General features: G+C 37.3%; 1 long non-coding RNA gene across 1 annotated transcript; it reads right to left on the bottom strand.

The window, feature by feature from the left end:
• Positions 1-475: 475 nt before the first annotated feature.
• On the bottom strand, positions 476-17,089 carry LOC125338975. Its single transcript, XR_007208378.1, has 3 exons — positions 16,975-17,089; positions 11,944-11,947; positions 476-489 (listed from the first exon to the last, which is right to left on the bottom strand). It is a non-coding gene; the product is annotated as an uncharacterized LOC125338975 (long non-coding RNA).
• Positions 17,090-18,575: the final 1,486 nt, after the last annotated feature.

Below are 18,575 nucleotides of genomic sequence, written 5' to 3'. Positions count from 1 at the left end.
TGTTTCCTCTAGATATAAGACTTGAAAAAGCAGCTTTTGATCATTTTGGAAAAACTGAAATCTTTCTGTCTTTATTAAATTTATGATTTTTCTAAGACCTCTTACTCTCTACTTGTAAGATTCAGTAGTAAAGGCTGACCCTTGATGTATTTAATTAATTTAAGAGTTTCATTTTGTTGCCGGAAATGTCATGATTTGGAAGAATGACAAGAGATAATAAAAGTTAGATGTTACCAAACTGATCCTAGCATCTCTGGAAATGGGCCTTAAATTTGGAAGCTGGTTCCATTTCCATCTGCTCAGTGTGGTTGGAACAATGAAATGCACACCAAGCTACACTACCGCAGTTATAAGATAGGTGTGTAGCAAATGACAGCCCAGGAGCTCAAACTTAATAAATCTAAAACTTCATACCAAGAGAAGGGAGACAGCCTCAAAGCATGGCTAAGCCAGAATCTGTTCACTTTGCCAGTCATCAAAGCCCTGTGACTTTTGAAATAAGGGAGTAGTACAAGAGCGCTCATTTATTTCAATGGACTAAGGCTGTATGTGCTATCTCTGTCATAGTCACTTTCTAGTCAAAATATCTTCTCTGTGACTGAAAAGGAGGAAGATTCAGTATTTAAACATCTCTTAAAGTTCTATTGCGACCTTTCAAGTACTACCTGGGAGGAATGACAATCTTACATATATTAGAGACATGTATGTACATATGGAGGTTAAGTGGCTTGACTAGAGGAGTAAAAAATTGGCCAAAGAATCCTGTTTCCCAGCCTAAGGATTTTACTTTGAGCCTTGAAAGTTTCTCATAATGAAACCTGAAGTAAAAAATTCTATGCTAAACAGAGAGGTAAGAAATGTTTATGGGATGCAATGTAAAGAAATATGAGAAAGGAGGACAGAGTAGGAGTAATGGGTCATGAAGGGGAAAAGGGAACATGAGAGAGGTGAATTTGAGGGGAAAAGTTGACACAAAATTTAGTTTCCTTGCTAACTCTGCTGTTACACTATACCATATTATGGAATCACAATGGATTGAATAAAGTAGTATTGAATGGATACTATCCCCCCCGTTTAAAAAAAAAAAAAAAAGAACTAAAACACCAGCAAGGAAGAGAGTTTACAATCATTCCTAGCAAAATCAATAGCATCAAACCCAAATATAGTTGTTATAACATAAAAATAACAATAAAGAGGATTAGGGGCACAGTTCAATGGTACAGTGAAATAAAGGGGAGTAGGGGTGGAGCTCAATGGTAACGTGCACTCTTAGCTTGTACAAGGACCTAGGTTTAATCTCCAAGAGAATAAAAAAATGTTAAAAAAGACAAGAAAAGGCTGCTGGGCACCAGTGGCTTATGCCTATCATGTAGCTACTCAAGAAACTGATATCTGAGGGTCATGGTTTGGACCCAGTCTGAGTAGATAAGTCAAACATTAATTTATAGGTAATTAACAAGAAAACTGAAAATGGAGTCATGAGCCAAGTGTTATAGCTCCAGTCACAAAGCCTAGAAAGAGGATGAGACCCTGAATTCGCGCCCCAGCCACTGGCAGAGTTTTTTGGATTTTTTTTAAGAAAGGGATTAAATAAATATTTCTGAATTTTATTGTGCTCACATATTTTATGACAAAATGGCTAATGAAAGTGTATCAATCACTGAAGTTTTTGGAAATAAGCAGGAATAGTATAAGTAGATTTCTGTAGACTTATCAAGTGGGAATTTGAAGTGTGGCTCAATTCATTGTGCAGTTAAGTGGACTTCAGATAGGAGAACTTCTACTATGAATACAAGTAACACAACAACAACTTGCTCACTTAGCCATCTTCCTGAATATCCTCTGGAAAAGAACTTACTTAGGAGGCATTCCCCTAAGTGACTAAAAAGATAAAATGGATTTAAAGGCTTCCAATATGGGTTTACTGTGAATAAACTCTTCCTAATCCAGAAAGGAGAATTTTGTTCTCTAGGTAATTTTCCTTAGTAGAAGATACCCCATCCACAAATAGATGGCAACTATAACATAGGACAGAGGCTGTAGGAACTAACCAGAACATTCTTTCATAAGATATGTAAGATCTGAGCCACACTTCAGTCATGTTCTCTCCAGAGTAGAGACAGATTTGCTTAGTCAGGCACAGGGGAAAATCATTCTTTTGACTCATTGAGCTTACATGATGACAGAAAACATAAACAGAGATGAGCTGAAAGACTCAGGAGGATGCAGGTATAAAACAGTACTTTTCAGAATCTGGTGATAATATCCAGGTATCTGTATTTCTTTATAAAGGTGTTTTTGTATGAGCACATGCATTAATGTGAATAGATAAGTACATTTTTAATAAAATCCCAGTGTGTAACAATCCAAAAGGCTAATCAGTAACAGGAGAATCTACTAACTTTATAAAAAGTGAAATGGTTATTGAAATGAATAACTCCCTGATATAGATGAGCCATGTGGCTGAGGTTTTTATTTTCTGGTCCCTGGGGCTTGACCTCAGTGCCTGGGTGATATCCCTGGGTGGTGTCAGGGCTGGCACTGTAATACTTGAGCCACAGCTCCACTTATGGCTTTCTTTTTTTGAATTTTTTTATTATAAATGTGATATACAGAGGGATTACAGTTACTGGTATTGAGTACATTTCTTTTCAAATACTGTTACCCCCTCCTTCATTTTCTCCTGCATTCCCTCCCCGCCCCCCCAGCTCCTTTCACTATCAAGTTGTAAAGTTCACTTACAACCTAATGCCTTGTGAGTGCCATTGTTGCATTGGTTCACACTTCATCCTTAGCCTCACTGTTTCTGTGATTCCCATTCCAATAAAAAACAGTGACGAGAGTAAAGCAAAGGAAGAAAAAAGTAAATAAAAACACCGCATATAGTACACTAAGAAAAATAAATCATCTTGTTTCCATATCTTGTAGTTCAGTTAGATTAGCATCATTTTATAAGGTCAGGTGTATGTAGGTATTGGGATATTGTGATCCTCTGCTAGAACTATTGTATGTATATGCTAATTGGTACAAATGAGGGAGACAAGGCAGCTTGTGTTTCTTTGGGTCTGGCTTGATCCATTTAAGATAAAATTTTTTCCATGTCTTTCCATTTCCTTTTGAATAGGGTGATGACATTTTTTGTCATGGAAATTTAGAATCCTATTGTGTATATATACCACATTTTTTGATCCACTCATCCACTGAGAGCATCTAGGTTGAGTCCATGTCTTAGCTATTGTAAATAATCCTGCAATCAACATAATTGTGATGGTATGTTCAGTGTGGTCTTGTTTATGGTCACTTGAGGAAATACTCAGGAGTAGAATTACTGGGCCATAGGAGAGCTCTATATTTACTCTTTTGAGGAACAACCTTTTGATAGTTAAGAATCTCCTGCCCAGGGCTGGCTTTGAATTGTAATCTTCAGGTCTCCACCTCCTTAGTAGCCAGGATTACAGGTGTGAGCAGCTAGTGCCTGGCCTGAAGTGATCGTTTTAGAACTATATTAATTAAATGTTTTGGACAGGATACTGTACTTTCTGGCTCCTTCTGGGCATGGGACTAAAGGACAATTAAGCTTTTCAAGACATACTCTGACATTATGTTAGTATCCATAGTGTAACTATTCATATATATACATGTATAAACTCCATAATTATTTTATGCATAAAATCCTACAAAAGGAAAAGTAGGGTGTAAAAAGAAAATTTTACATACAAAATCATTTTTTCTTTTATTGTTTTCTATTTATGTCTTTATACCAGATATTGAGAGGTTTATTATCAAGTATACTTTCATTTCACATCAAATATTCTGTCTGCACTTTCTATAGTGAAAACTAGCTTGGATTTTCTTTGCCTCAGAATTTCTTAATTTCTCCCTTATTTTTGATCTGAAGTACTTTGGAAAACAGGGTGTGTGTGTGGGTGTGGGTGTGGGTGTGGGGGTGTGTGTGTGTTGCTGGGGATTGATCCTAAGTCTGTTGGATGCTAAGGAAAAACTCTCAAACTCTCAACAAGAAACTCCCGGTCCCTAGATACAGAATTCTTTATTTTTGTTTTGTTTTGTTGCCAGTCCTGGGGCTTGAATTCAGGGCCTGAGCACTGTCCCTGGCTTCTTTTTGCTTAAGGCAGCACTCTACCACTTGAGCCACAGCACCACTTCCAGCTTTTTCTATATATGTGATGCTGAGGAATTGAACCCAGGACTTCATGTATACAAGGTGAGCAATTTACCACTATGCCATATCCCCAGCTCCACTTTATTGCTTTTTGTCCCTCCCTCCCTCCCACCCTCCCTCCCTCCCTCCCACCCTCCCTCCCTCCCTTCCTCCTTCCCTCCTTTCCTTCCTTCCTTCCTTCCTTCCTTCCTTTCTTCCTGCTTGCCTGCCTTCCTCCCTTCTTTCTTTCCTCTGTTTATAACCTTCAACATTCTTATGGAAAAATCTTGTTTATCTCATTGCAGGTCTCTGTTGATGACAAGCAATTTCTCTTTTCAAGATTTTCTTTCAATATTATATCGCTGTGTTTGGCTTTTGATGCATTGCCTATAATAATTTGACTATTTTTTTAATATAATGGAGTTTTTCGTATTTATGAATTCTTATTTTTCTTCAAACTTTGTAATGCATTTAAAATTATTTCTTACAAAAAACTTATCTTCGTTTATAGGAAGTCAAGTCTCTGCTCACATTTGTTCTTTTTATTTTCTGTTTGTCCTCAGTATCTGTGCATCAGTGTTTCTGTTCTTAGGATCTATGATTCCTTTCCACATTAAAAAAAAAATCTTACTGAACCTTCATTGACAAGTTTTAAATTCAGTTTTACTTTTAAGCTCAGGAGTTATTCAAGGCTTCCTTTTATCATTTTTTTAAATAAATTGTTTACTTGATTTTTTTCCTTCAGGTTTTCTTTTGAGCATATTTATAAGAGTTGCCTTAATATCTCTAGGAAGTTTGGTACTTGTGGTTCATCATTCATTACTGCTGACAATTTATTTTGTTCTTTTTTTTTTTTTTTTTTTTTTTTTTTAGCCAGTCCTGGGCCTTGGACTCAGGGCCTGAGCACTGTCCCTGGCTTCTTCCAGCTCAAGGCTAGCACTCTGCCACTTGAGCCACAGCGCCGCTTCTGGCCGTTTTCTGTATATGTGGTGCTGGGGAATCGAACCTAGGGCCTCGTGTATCCGAGGCAGGCACTCTTGCCACTAGGCTATATCCCCAGCCCTTATTTTGTTCTTTTGAGTAGATTACGTTTACCTGCTTCTTGGTATCCCTTGTGATTTTTTCTTGAATAACATTATGATTTATATGAAATATCTTCATACTGGGGTGGGGGGGTGGCGGTGAATGGCATTTGGGGAAAAATCTACTTCATTATGTGCCTGTGGGTTGACTTTGTACAGGGAGGTACATCACAAATTATCTGGTCATACTTTCAGACTTGGGATGCTATGGAGGTGAAACAAATTTCAGATTTCCTGTAAGTGTATGTATTGACTAGGCCTGTTTGCAGCTTTCTCAGTTCGACTTTATACCTGATGGCTTTGATATATCCTAATTTTTAGCCTCAATGTTAGTGGGTCTGCAGTGATTTCCCTGCCTGAAACCAGTTTTTCAGGCAACCCATAGACAGGTTAGAACATTGCTAGTAATGTCTGATGCCTTAACTGGAGTGTGAAGGAGAGAGCTGGGAGGTGGGATGCCACCCCCCCCTCAGGCCAAATGCCATCTACAATTCCATACAAGTTGAGAGATCATTCTTTTCCTTTGGAGTGGTTAAGGGTTTGTAGAAATCTGGCCTGTGTTCCTAATCTTAAAGTGTTTTTTTCTTAGAATCTTTGCTTGGAAGTTATAAACTTTGATTATATTCTATTGTTCTTATAAAGTTAGTTCACAGAGGTTTTGGTCTTTTTTTTTTTTCAAGGCAGGAGAGACTTAAAACTCTCTGGCCACTCAGTTTGTTCACTTTTGTCATTCACAGAAGAAAGATATTAAACCAAAAAGCATGTTGTTACTGCTGCTGCTGCTGTTGGTGGGTGTGCACATGTAAACGTGCACTCAAATATTTCTCTTTTTAGTCCCATTTATCTCTGCTCTAATTTCTTTCTTAGTGTTTGCGTTTGAATGCAGGTCCTTGTACATGTTAAGCAGGCATGCTACTACTGACCTATAATCCCAGCCCTTCTTCTCCTGCTATTAAGTACACATGTTCAGCTTCATCAAACTATACATATGAATGAAAAATAGAATGATGCTTTTTTGCTTCAATATTAAAATTAAGTTGGTTGAAGTCAATTTTTATTAAGCCCCAGATGAATAACCAGGCAATTTGCTAAAACTAAGTTTAAAAAGGTAAATGGGATAAAATTGGCATTTAAAAGCTCTTTTTAGTTTAATAGTGATACAGGAAGATCAACACAGAGGTATTACATCTTTTTTTAAGTATCATGTAAGAAAAATACACAGTAGGTAAATACACCTGGATAGATCAATACAAAGTGAAGCATAGTACAAACTGGCTTGCAATTCAATAATTTTTCGTGAGCATTCCAAAATTTTATATTACAGAGCCAAAAGCAATGAATATGTTCTCTGTATAAATTTAGCTTTAAATCAGGTCTCTGTCTATAGCATTCAATTAAATTTATGTCCACCAAATTCTTGAATTGAAATCTTTGACCTGGCAATGGTTTAACTGTTGATGCATTAAGAAAGACTAATATTTTGATATATGAATCAATATATAATTTTTATAATTTTATTAGAGAAAACAAAAAGCAGATAGTCAATGTATATACCAAAGAAAAGTGTCACAAAAAGTGAGAATGTGTATGTAACAATGTTAACAATGTTAATTTGAATTAGCTTTAATTACACTTTTTCTAGTGCTGGAGTAATTCTCTTTATAATTTTACCAGTGTTAGTGGCATCTATAAATCTTCCATTGTTCCAAAAGACAAACAGCTATTGGGATACAGAGAGTGGCATAACATAACTGAGTGATAATGTGTGTACAAATAGATAAGACCTTTTGCTATGACTAACCTAAGCCTGTACTAATTATTCCCTATGAGGGAAACCATAGCCCAATAGTTATGCCCTTACGAACACATAAAACGATGCTAAGTGAAATGAACTGATGTTATGGAAACAAGTGTTATATCATCATCATATTTATTTTCAACATGCCATGTGAAACCATAGTTTTTTTTGTTTCTCTTGTATTCCCTTCCTGTGTTTGTATCCCTGCTATCACTGTATCTCATCTGAGTACCCTGTATACTGTATATATGTGTATTAGAACTAGGGAAGGGAAAAGGAATTTCAAAATCGAGAGACAAAGGATAAAAAGACAAACAATTCCAAAAGCAGTACTTACAAAACCATTTGGTGCAAACCAACTACACAACTCATCAGGAGGAAAGGGAAAGCGGGGTGGGGGGATGGGGGGGCAGGCAGGAGAAAAATGAGGAAGGAAGTAACAAGTTGAACAAGAAATGTGCTCACTGCCTTACATATGAAACTGTAACCCCTCTGTTCTTCACTTTGACAATAAAGGGAAACAAACAAACAAAAAAAAACAAATAGATAAGACCTATGTTTGGAAAACATAGTCTTAAAGTATATAAAGGCTGAGTGACACACTCCTACATTATCAGACAGAGAGAAGAGAACATATCTTCTAAAGAAGAAATAATGGTTAACCTACAACAGGGGCTCACACAAATGGACATGGGACACAGATAAAAGACATATTTTAAAATCATATGGAGTCATCATAGCGCACTTCTAATCCCGGTTACTTGAGAAGCAGAAATCAAACAATTGTGCCTCATGGTTAGCACAAGTATAAAACTAAGTTGACCATATCTCAAAAAACAAGCTGAATACAGTAACTCGACTATTTACTGCTACACAGGCAGGAGAATCTAAGTCCAAGATAAGCCTAGGCAAAAATGTAAGATGATATGGGAAAAATAGTAAAGACTATGAAAGGCTGGGGATATGGCTCCAGTAGTATAAAGTTAACTTACAATATATGGCCTTTGAATCCTAGTGCAATCACAATCCATAAATAAAATTAATGAAAATATTCAAGTCAATCTGAGGTATTCTTGGTCAAATATAGTTACTCAGTTTTGCTTCCTTAATGTTTTATCATTGAAGCTACTTCTAATCATTTTTGATATATTAATAGACTATGAAAAGGGCATAGTAAATAGCATTGCCCCTATGAGTGTAAATATCATCTTGTTGCCCTCAATGCATTCATTAGCACCACCTGGTAATATATCTACCATATATCATTGCAAAATGTTGATGGTGACTTTCCAGAAATAGAGGACTGTTTTTCCCATTTACCCTTCTACAAGATTACTCTTGTTTAAGAACAGATTGTTTAAGAACAGATTCTTTCCCCAGGGCTATTTATCACTGACTTCTTAATTTAGTTTCTCTAAAATATTGGTATTTATTAAATGAAACTTGTATACTTCTCGAATTTAATGAGGCCAAAATTGCATATTTTACTAAGAATGCTGACTTTTGCACAAGTTGGATGCTTCTTTATATTTTTGCATACATATTAGATAGGGAGAACTTGAAAGCACACAACTTTAGTGTTTATTTGCTTAGGTATCAATCACTGAAGCAACATGCAAATAAATTTGATAAAACATTTAGAGAGCAAAATTTCTGCTTGCTGTTCTAGTGTCATTTGTGTACTGTAAGTATTTAGGTTTCTTTTTAATTATTTGATATCAATGAGTTTTTATTAATTTTCTAAAATTGGAAGAGGGGAAAGACGTTGAGAGAAAGAGAGACAAAGGAGAGGAAGGAAAGAAACAAAGACAGAGACAGAGACCTGGAAAGAGGTACAAAGAGGAAAAAAATGTAAAAAAGATGAAACAGAAAAGTGGAAGGAAAAAGAGAAATAAAAAAGACAAAGAAGAAGAAAGAGATGGAGAGAAGGAAGAAGGGAGGAAAAGAGGAGAAAATGACAGAAAGTAGGAAAAAGAGAATATAGGCAAAGGATGTAAACACCCTCCTTTGTACATTTTAATAGTTTTTAGCACAATGACAAGAGAATAGCTTTCATATATAGGCCACTGAATAGAAAATTCTCCACTGACTAGACAAAAAGAGGGAGGAATATGACATCACTTACGTTTTAGGCTAAAAAGAGCCACAAGCTACAAGCAAACTAGAAACCTGAAGATCCCTGGAACAAACCTGGCAGCTAAAATGATGTAATAAAATGCCTAAGTCAAGAAAAGAAACTGCAGTTAAACTATTTAAATGAAAACTCCAAAATAAGTCATGGGTGTTCCCTTGTCTATAACTATTCCCACATCAGACTATCCCTACAGGCATAGGACTTATCAGGTAAAAACATTAAGAAAGCATTTTTTTTTTACAGTTTTTTTTTAAACTGCCAATTCATGGACAATAAGTTAAAGAAAGCCATAAATATTATAAGTACAGGAAATGAGAATACTTGAAGTATGAAAGTAGAACAATAAATAATTCATAAGAAAAGTTCAACAATAAACTGGAATGATTGGCCTGTGATTATAATCTTAGCTACTTGGTAGTCAGAGATCTAGAGGATAGAAGTTCAAAGCCAACCTGGAAGAAAAGTTCATGAAATTCCATCTTAAATTAAAGAGCAAACATCCAAGATGGAAATGACCTTCAAGTGGAAGACAACAGCTGAGCAAGCAAATCAAGCAAGAGCAAAGCCCTACAAATCTGAAGGCAAGACAATTGATGTCATTAAGTGTGTGAAGATAAATACAAATGAGTGAATTAAAAAACATATTGTAAGGGATTTGTGGTGAAATATCAAGCAAACCAATATGTGATTATTGAAGTCTCAGGAGACTCTAGATTTAGTAGAGAAATTAGCTAGAAGTAAAAATTTTATACAATTAAAGTTAAACTGGTATTCATTTAGTATAAATTGGTAATCTTTTTTTTTTTTTTTTTTTGGTCAGTCCTGGGGCTTGGACTCACGGCCTGAGCACTGTCCCTGGCTTCTTTTTGCTCAAGGCTAGCACTCTGCCACTTGAGCCATAGCACCACTTCTGGCCATTTTCTGTATATGTGGTGCTGGGGAATCGAACCCAGGGCCTCATGTATATGAGGCAGGCACTCTTGCCACTAGGCCATATCCCCAGCCCCTGTAATCTTTTTTTTAATATAAATTGGTAATCAATTTACATGAAATCCCCATGACAACCACAACGAATACATCTATATGTTTAAAATAATGGAAATGACAAATTCAATGTTATCATGTCCTTTTTTTTTTTGGCCAGTCCTGGGCCTTGGACTCAGTGCCTGAGTACTGTCCCTGGCTTCTTTTTGCTTAAGGCTTAACACTCTGCCACTTGAACCACAGCACCACTTCTGGCCATTTTCTATATATGTGGTGCTGGGGAATCGAACCCAGGGCTTCATGTATATGAGGCAAGCACTCTTGCCATTAGGCCATATTCCCAGCATCATGTTCTTTTGAATCAGACTAATAAACAAAGTGAGCAATAACTATGCAAAAAGTTATACATAGGATAAACAACAAAAAGGCAAAAATAAGTCCTCCATCAGTATTCATTTTAAATGTAAATGGTTTGAATTGTTTAATCAAAAGATGTAAGCTAGAATTATTTTAAGTAGATTAAAATATATGCTGTTTCAGGAGAGTCATATTTCAAGTAAGGATATGAATAGATTAAAAAAAGAAAAATATATATTATGTAAACATATTAACTTAAACAAAGCAAGAATAACTACACTATTACCATATATCTTTTAAATGAAAAACTCTTAACAGGACATTTTAAAAAGGAGATTATGTATGTGATAACAGGGCAAACTTACAAAGAAACAGTATGATTGAGAATGTATTTGAATCAAATATTAAGGTTATAAAATATATGAAAAATATTGACAGCATAAAATCTGTGCAATACATAAAATCTGTGCAATACCAGAATGAGACATCCACATTTTTTTAATAATGTTTAGAACAACCAGACAGAATATCAATAAGGAAATACAATACTTTAACAATTCTATAAACAATTAGATCTGACAATATTGAAAAAAACTCAATGTTCTTTCCTTATTAAAAACAGACTGGCCTGGTGTTGGAGACTAATGCCTGTAATCATAAATATTCAGGAAGCTGAGATCCAAGGATCTTGGCTCAAAGCCAGGTTGGGTACAAAAGTAGTTAGACTCTTCTTTCCAATTAACAAGCAAAAACAAACAAACCAAAAAAAAAAAAAAAACAAACAAACAAAAAAAAAAAAACAGAAAATGGAGCTGTGGCTGAAATGGTAGCATGCTAGCCTTCAGTAAAAATGCCCAGGAAGAGTGGTCCAGATCCTAAGTTCAAATGCTAGGACTGTACAAAACTGAGATGAGGGAGGAGGCTACAAATAGAGATCTAAGTTTTGAATGCATAAGGAAATTTATCTCTTTTTTACACAGAATATAATCTTATAGGTAGAAAACCCTATTTTTTTCTCAAAACAAGAAAATGCTAGAAGTTACAAATGAATTTTGAAAGAGGACAAGTATAAGAAAAATAGATCAAAATGAGTTATCTTTTGATATTTTAACAGTGAATGAATTGGGAAACAAAATATAATATCAAAAAGAATTAAATGCTTCAGAAAAACTTCACCAAAGAGTCAAGGTTTCTATGCACCTAAATCTTTAAAAATAAGTTATTGAAAGGAATTTTTAAAGATAAACAGAATGATATACCACAATTACTAATTGAAATGTTCATTATTATTAAAATATTAATACTAATCAATACAATCCATAAAATCATTACTACACGTGTCAAATTCTTAAGTATTATCTTTTTACAGAAACAGGCAAAGCTGTCCTAAAATCTCAAAGGAGTGACTTGCGCTGGATACCAGTGGTACATGCCTATAATCCTAGCCACTCAGGAGGCTGAGATCTGAGATTTGTGGTTCCAAGCCAGCCCTGGCTGGAAGGAAAGCTCAAGATACTCTTACCTTTAATTAATGACCAAAAAAACTAGAAATGGACCTGCAATTCTAGCCTTGAAAGAAAGAGAGAAAAAAAAAAGGCTTAGATACAGTGCCCAAGCTCTGAGTTCAAGCCCCAGAACCCTCACTAAAATAAATATATAAGTAAATAAATAAGTAAACACACCAATAAATAAATAATGGAAAGACAATAGCCTAGAGGGTAACTCAAATAATGTAATTCTTTAAAAAGAAAATGTCAAAGCCTAATAAAATAGGTGCCAGAAACCTGTTACTTGCAAAAAAAAAAAAAAAAAAAAAAAAAAGGAGTGGGGCCAAGGGAGAGGGAGGGGTGAATAAAGGAAGGGGAGAAGAAAGGGAGAAAAGGCAGTTGAGAATTTATTGTATATGCTACAAACTTAAGAAAAGTAAGGAAAGGGTGGGTTGAAGTGGGATGAGAATGTTGAAAGGATGTATTGTATTCATAAACTGCTTTGTTAAATGGCAACTTCCTAGACTACTATTTATTTTTAAAAATGAGTAATGGCAAAAATAAAAAAGAAAGTTAAAATTTTTCACATAGTAAATAGACTAGAATTTGGAGAGAGCAGAGAAGAGAAAAGGATGCTAGAGATAATCCAGAGAAATTTCAAAGCCAGTAAAAAACAATTTGCTAATAAATATACTGATGTCAAAACAAACGACAAAAGAGTTGAAAATCTTGCACTGACTAACTTCTAAAATTAATAGAATCTTACAGTATTTAAAAAATGTACTACTGGTATGAACACAATGGAATTGAATAAATGACCTAGAGATAAACCTCACATAAATGGACATAAACATCCCGAGCAACAGTTCTAAGACCATTTAATGAGGCAACAAATAATTGCTTTTAACAAATGGTGCTAGTATATAACTAAATATACCTTGGAAAAGATTTAGGTGGGCCTTCTCTTTTTCCTTGTACAAAAACCAACTTAAAATGGAGCAAATAGAAAGTATCACAAATAGAATGCAATGTTCTTATGGATGGAATCAAGGAGAAAGCTTCATGATGTTGGATCTGTCAATGAAGGCTTGATTGAGACATGAGTCACAAGCAATAAAAACAAAAATGGACAAATTTATTTTGCTGAAATCAGCTTCTAGATCAAAGGACATGAACAACCATATAGGAAAGTAATGCACAGAACTTAGGAAAATATTTAGAAATCATTTATCTGAAGAGGGATCATTGGTGTCCAGATTGTATAAAATATTCCTAAAATTCAACAGTAACAACACTATCCCCACATAATTCAATATGAAACTGGACACATCACTTGAGTAGGAATTTGCTCAATGCAATATACATACCTTGTCAATACATATAAAGATGTTAAATATCATTATCACAACAAATGCAAATCAAAACTATAATTAGAATAGGATAGGGAATAGGATAGATTTCAATTACTATTTCAAAGGAAGCAAGAAAAATACCAAGCAAGTAAAACATAAAATAACACATGTTGAGGGGCAGGGAATATGGCATAGTGGCAAGAGTGCTTGCCTCATATACATGAAGGAAGCCCTGGGTTCAGTACCCCAGCACCACATATACAGAAAATGGCCAGAAGTGGCGCTGTGGCTCAAGTGGCAGAGTGTTAAGCCTTGAGCAAAAAGAAGCCAGGGACAGTGCTCAGGCCTTGAGTACAAGCCGCTGGACTGGCAATAAATAAATAAATAAATAAATAAATAAATAAATAAATAAATAAATAAATAAATAAAATAACACCTGTTGAGAAGGAGACATGTAGATATATGAACTCTAGTGAATTGCCAGTAGGGATTTAAAATGGTGCAATTGCTACAGAAATGTGTAGTGTTTCTGCCTTATAAAATTAAGCCTAGAACCTAACAATTCTCCATCTACATATACACCTAAAAGAACTGGAAGCAGAGACAGGAATACATTGTTTGTTCCTTTGTGTTTATAGCAGCATTATTTTCTATAGCTAAAAGATGGAGTACGATTTAGAAATCTTTAACCATTATATAGATGCATAAAATGCAAAGAATGGACTTTTATTAAACCTTAAAATGTGATCAGATTCTGGTGCATGCTACAATGTGAATGAACCCTGAGGAAATTATCTTAAATCACATGAGAACTAAACTTGTATAAGGTGTTTATAAAACACACATAGAAAATAGAATAATGTTTGCCAAGAGCTGAACAAAAAGAAGGGGTTTTAGTATCTGACAAGTATCTGGTTTCAGGTGCTAAGGATGAAAATACAGAAAGAGAAAACACTTAATTCCACTGAACACAATACTGGTATGTTCTCTAACTCTAGTGCCATGCAGAGTAGTAGTTTACTTGGTGGTCAGGCAATACATAGGCTATGGATCTAGTTTGCTATATGTCATCAGTGTACACATTCAGGCCTATTGCAGGCCATGCACAGCTTGCCTTCATTTCAGTAGCTAACGATATAAGCTCTAAATTGAGAATACTCAAAAATGTTTGTAAATCCTTTAATGTATAAGAAGCACAGTTCTGTTTTGTTTTGTTTTTTGGCCAGTCCTGGGGCTTGGACTCAGGGCCTGAGCACTGTCCCTGGCTTCCTTCTGCTCAAGGCTAGCACTCTGCCACTTGAGCCACAGCGCCACCTCTGGCCGATTTCTGTATATGTGGTGCTGGGGAATCGAACACAGGGCCTCATGTATACGAGGCAGGCTCTCTTGCCACTAGGCCATATCCCCAGCCCAAGAAGCACAGTTCAACCCCACTCCATGTTGCTGTATCTGAGACTCACACGTGCAGCTCTCAGGGTTTAATCACAGATGACAAAATTAGACAGTTTTACAGTGTTTGTGGATTAAAGGATCAGTGTGTAAAGGCAGCCACATTAAACTCCAGGGGTAAAATTCAGCCACAAAAAGAGCCGTCGTAATTTCTCCATATTTTTCAGCAGAGATTTTAGATTTACTCTACCTATTTTTTTTGTCTATTAATAAGAAAACTCACAGGACTCCATTTACAGTTGAAATTTAAGTACAAGGCAACTGAAGTGTGCTGATTAGACAATTGTGAAGCTATTTGAGCAATCCTGCTTCCTGTGTGCTTCAAAAAATGAATGCCAGCCTGGGAAACAGTGGGCTGTGACTGTAATCCTGGCACCCAGAAGGCTCAGGTCTGAGGATTGAGGATTGTCTGGGCAGACAAATTATCTCCAATTAACAGGCAAAAGTTGGAACTGGAGATGTGATTCAAGTGGCAGAGCACCATTTAAATAAAGAGTAGCAAAAAGGTGAGGATTGAATTCAAGCCTCAATAGTGGCACAAGAGAATGAAAGAAGGAAAGAAAGAAGGAAGGAAGGAAGGAAGGAAGGAAGGAAAGGAGGGAGGGAGGAAAGGAAGGAAGGAGGGAGGGAGGGAGGAAGGGAAGGAGAGAGGGAGGGAGGGAGGGAGGGAAGGAGAAAGGGAGGGAGGGAGGGAAGGGAAAATCAAGAAAAAATGAATTCCAAACAAGGCTGCCAATATGGCTGTTTGAAGAGACTCACAAGAATGCACACAACATCTTCCTGTAATAATTTTTATTTACCGTCATTTTAGAGAAAAATTTGTCTAATCAATCCTTTCTGCTCCACCTTACGTACCAGAAGGAAGACAAAAAAAGAATAATTAAATGGGACTTTTTGACTGGTTGCACACTACCTTGGGGCTGATTGAATGGCTTCTACCTGGAGATAGTAACTCTTCCCTAAACACTCTACTGTGTTTTTCATAGGTCAAAGTTCTCATGCAGTTTGTCATTGTTGTTGTTTGCATTTCTCCTGCCTCAGGTCCTCAGCTCCTCCCATTTGCCCCCAGATCCACCCATACCTAAACTCCCTGCCCTAGAACTACAATGGGCCACTCCCACTCAACATTAAGACCTACCTACTTGGGCTGGGGATATAGCCTAGTGGCAAGAGTGCCTGCCTCGGATACACGAGGCCCTAGGTTCGATTCCCCAGCACCACATATACAGAAAACGGCCAGAAGCGGCGCTGTGGCTCAAGTGGCAGAGTGCTAGCCTTGAGCTGGAAGAAGCCAGGACAGTTCTCAGGCCCTGAGTCCAAGGCCCAGGACTGGTAAAAAAAAAAAAAAAAAAAAAAAAAAAAAGACCTACGTACTTCCCCTTTAGCCCCAGAGTAGCTGCCACCTGGATAAGGTGCAGAGCCCATGTTACTCCCTCTCCCTTGGGAGATATGGCCCCATTAATAAACCTCCTTATTAACCTTTTTCTCCTGTCCATGACTATCTCTGCATGGTCCCCTGGGAAGGCTGGGACATATTCTTTCAGTTGTTATTTTTTAATGCACTATATGAAATTATTTATTTTTCCATTTGTTTATCTTCTGTATGGTTTAGCCTCTGTTATCACTGTGTTTGATTTTGATACCCTGGATATTGCATATGTTCTCTGAATCAGGGAAGGGAAGGGGAATATGAAGATGTTGAGACAAAGGGTAAAAGGCGAACCAATGTAATAGCAATACTCACAAAACAGTATGTTGTAAGCCAACTGTACAACTTGTGGGAGGGGAGGAATTAGGGAGGAGGATGGGTAGGAGAAAAATGAGGGAGGAGGTAACAAATTTGAAAAGAAATGTACTCAGTACCTTACATATATAACAGTAACCCCTCTGTACATCACCCTGACAATAAAATTAAAAAGAAATTCTTATGCAAGCAGAGACATCTCAGGGTTATAGATGCTGCTTTTATTTCTCTAATTTCTTCTCTTTGGATATCATCTTCCACCTTTTCTGTAATGTGTTAATTGATACAGACACAATTCATACAAATGTTAAAAAAATGTAATGCACATGTTAGAAACAGAAAAAAAAGTGCAGAATTAAATCACCTGGAATTGGAGCTTAGACAGCACATGTTGGCAGATTTATGTGAGACAATATTTTCATGGGGACTGTAATATGAAGGTCAGAACTGGCCAGAGCCATCATTGGCTGTTGAGGGGTGTCAGATTAACTCCATCTCAGATTAGCTAAAGAGAGCCGAAGCTGACTCCATCTTCACTAAGATCTCCTCTGCCCTTATCCAGGAAAGTTCCCTTTCATTGTGATAAGATTGTGTGAACTGTTTGACCACTTGAGTTGTGGAAGGTTCAAGGTTAAACCTGTGCCTTCCCATGAGTAGGCGTATCCACCTGCATCATGTGAGAACCACCAAATCCATGCACCAAGTCTAACTAAAATGATAGGTTGGTTCAAACAGTTGCTATGAGGCAGATTGTAACTCCATCGGCCACCTGCGTGTGACCTGGCATGCTCTGTAAGTGTTGTAAACTCATTGGCCACCTGGGTGTGGCAAGCTTGACCATGTAGTATTTGCCTTTATAACTTAACCCTGAGCATGGTTCCGTGGTGTGCTGTCCTAGCTCCAGAGTCTGGGCTGCAGCCCTGGCCGGCCAGCCTGCTTTTTATGGTTGCGGTCCCAGCTCCTGAGTCTGGGCCATGACCCTGGCTAGTCAGTATACTTTTTACCTCCCCAATAAATCCATCATTTTACTTGACACCGTCTCTGAGTGGTGGACTCTGGGAGGGATGGGGGACACCCCCCTGACCCCATTACACTGTGGTCCCCCTCCCTTTGGGGGCCCCCATTACAGTGACTTAGGAATATGGCCTCTTTCCCCAAAAAATCAATATGGTGTGACTATTAGCAGTGTAGTGTAATTATTTATCATCATAACCCAGAGTTAGCATCCCCAGCTGTGTGACTCTAGATGTGTTGCTTGTCCTTTCTTCCTTCTCCTCTTTGCTACTCAACTCAATAGTAACTATATAAAACTCTGTTCTGAGTCAAGTAAAGTAATTCACACAAAGTAATTTTAAATGTGTGTATAGAAAGCAAATACTAGCTAAAAATTAAGCCACAAACAACACACAGTTTAAGGTGCAATCCCAGGGACTTACCTGGGCAGAGCCTCAGTTTCCTCACATTCAAAACAGATTGTAGTAAGGAGGTCAGATCTGGCCAGCACCATCATTGGCTACATGCCTTGATGGGTGTGCCTGAATTCCCAGAGGAAGGGAAGTCCCATCCCCAGGTTATGGGTGTGTAATATGGAGGTCAGATCTGGCCAGGGAAAGAGGGCAGAAGCTGACTCCATCTCCACTCTCTCCCCAATCCCCCTGCTCAGAGGTCCGGGAAGATTCCCTCTCCCTGTAAACAATAGTGCCCCAAGCCCAGCCCCCTGAATCAGCATGCCAATTCTTGATGGGCTTGCCTAGATTCCTACAGGAAGGGAAGCCCCAGAGAAGCCCCATCCCCAGGTAATGGGAGTTCCTGAATCCCAAGAGACAGTAGTGGGCATATGGCCTATAGGTTACTGAACCTGTCTGTCAAGTGCTTAGAACTGGGAGATCCCTGTGACCCAGGCCCCTGGCCTGACCCTATTTAGAGGCAGGCCAGCTCAGGCGCCATTATGCCATGACACATGTTTGAGTCTTGTGTCTGTCATCCCCATGGTGTCCCAATTCAGCTCTCCATTGAAGCTGAATTGTTT

This window comes from Perognathus longimembris, chromosome 20 (genome assembly GCF_023159225.1).
Source record: "Perognathus longimembris pacificus isolate PPM17 chromosome 20, ASM2315922v1, whole genome shotgun sequence".
NCBI lineage: Eukaryota > Metazoa > Chordata > Mammalia > Rodentia > Heteromyidae > Perognathus > Perognathus longimembris.
The sequence above is the reverse complement of the archived record's forward strand: the minus strand, read 5'-3'. Positions and strand labels throughout refer to the sequence as shown.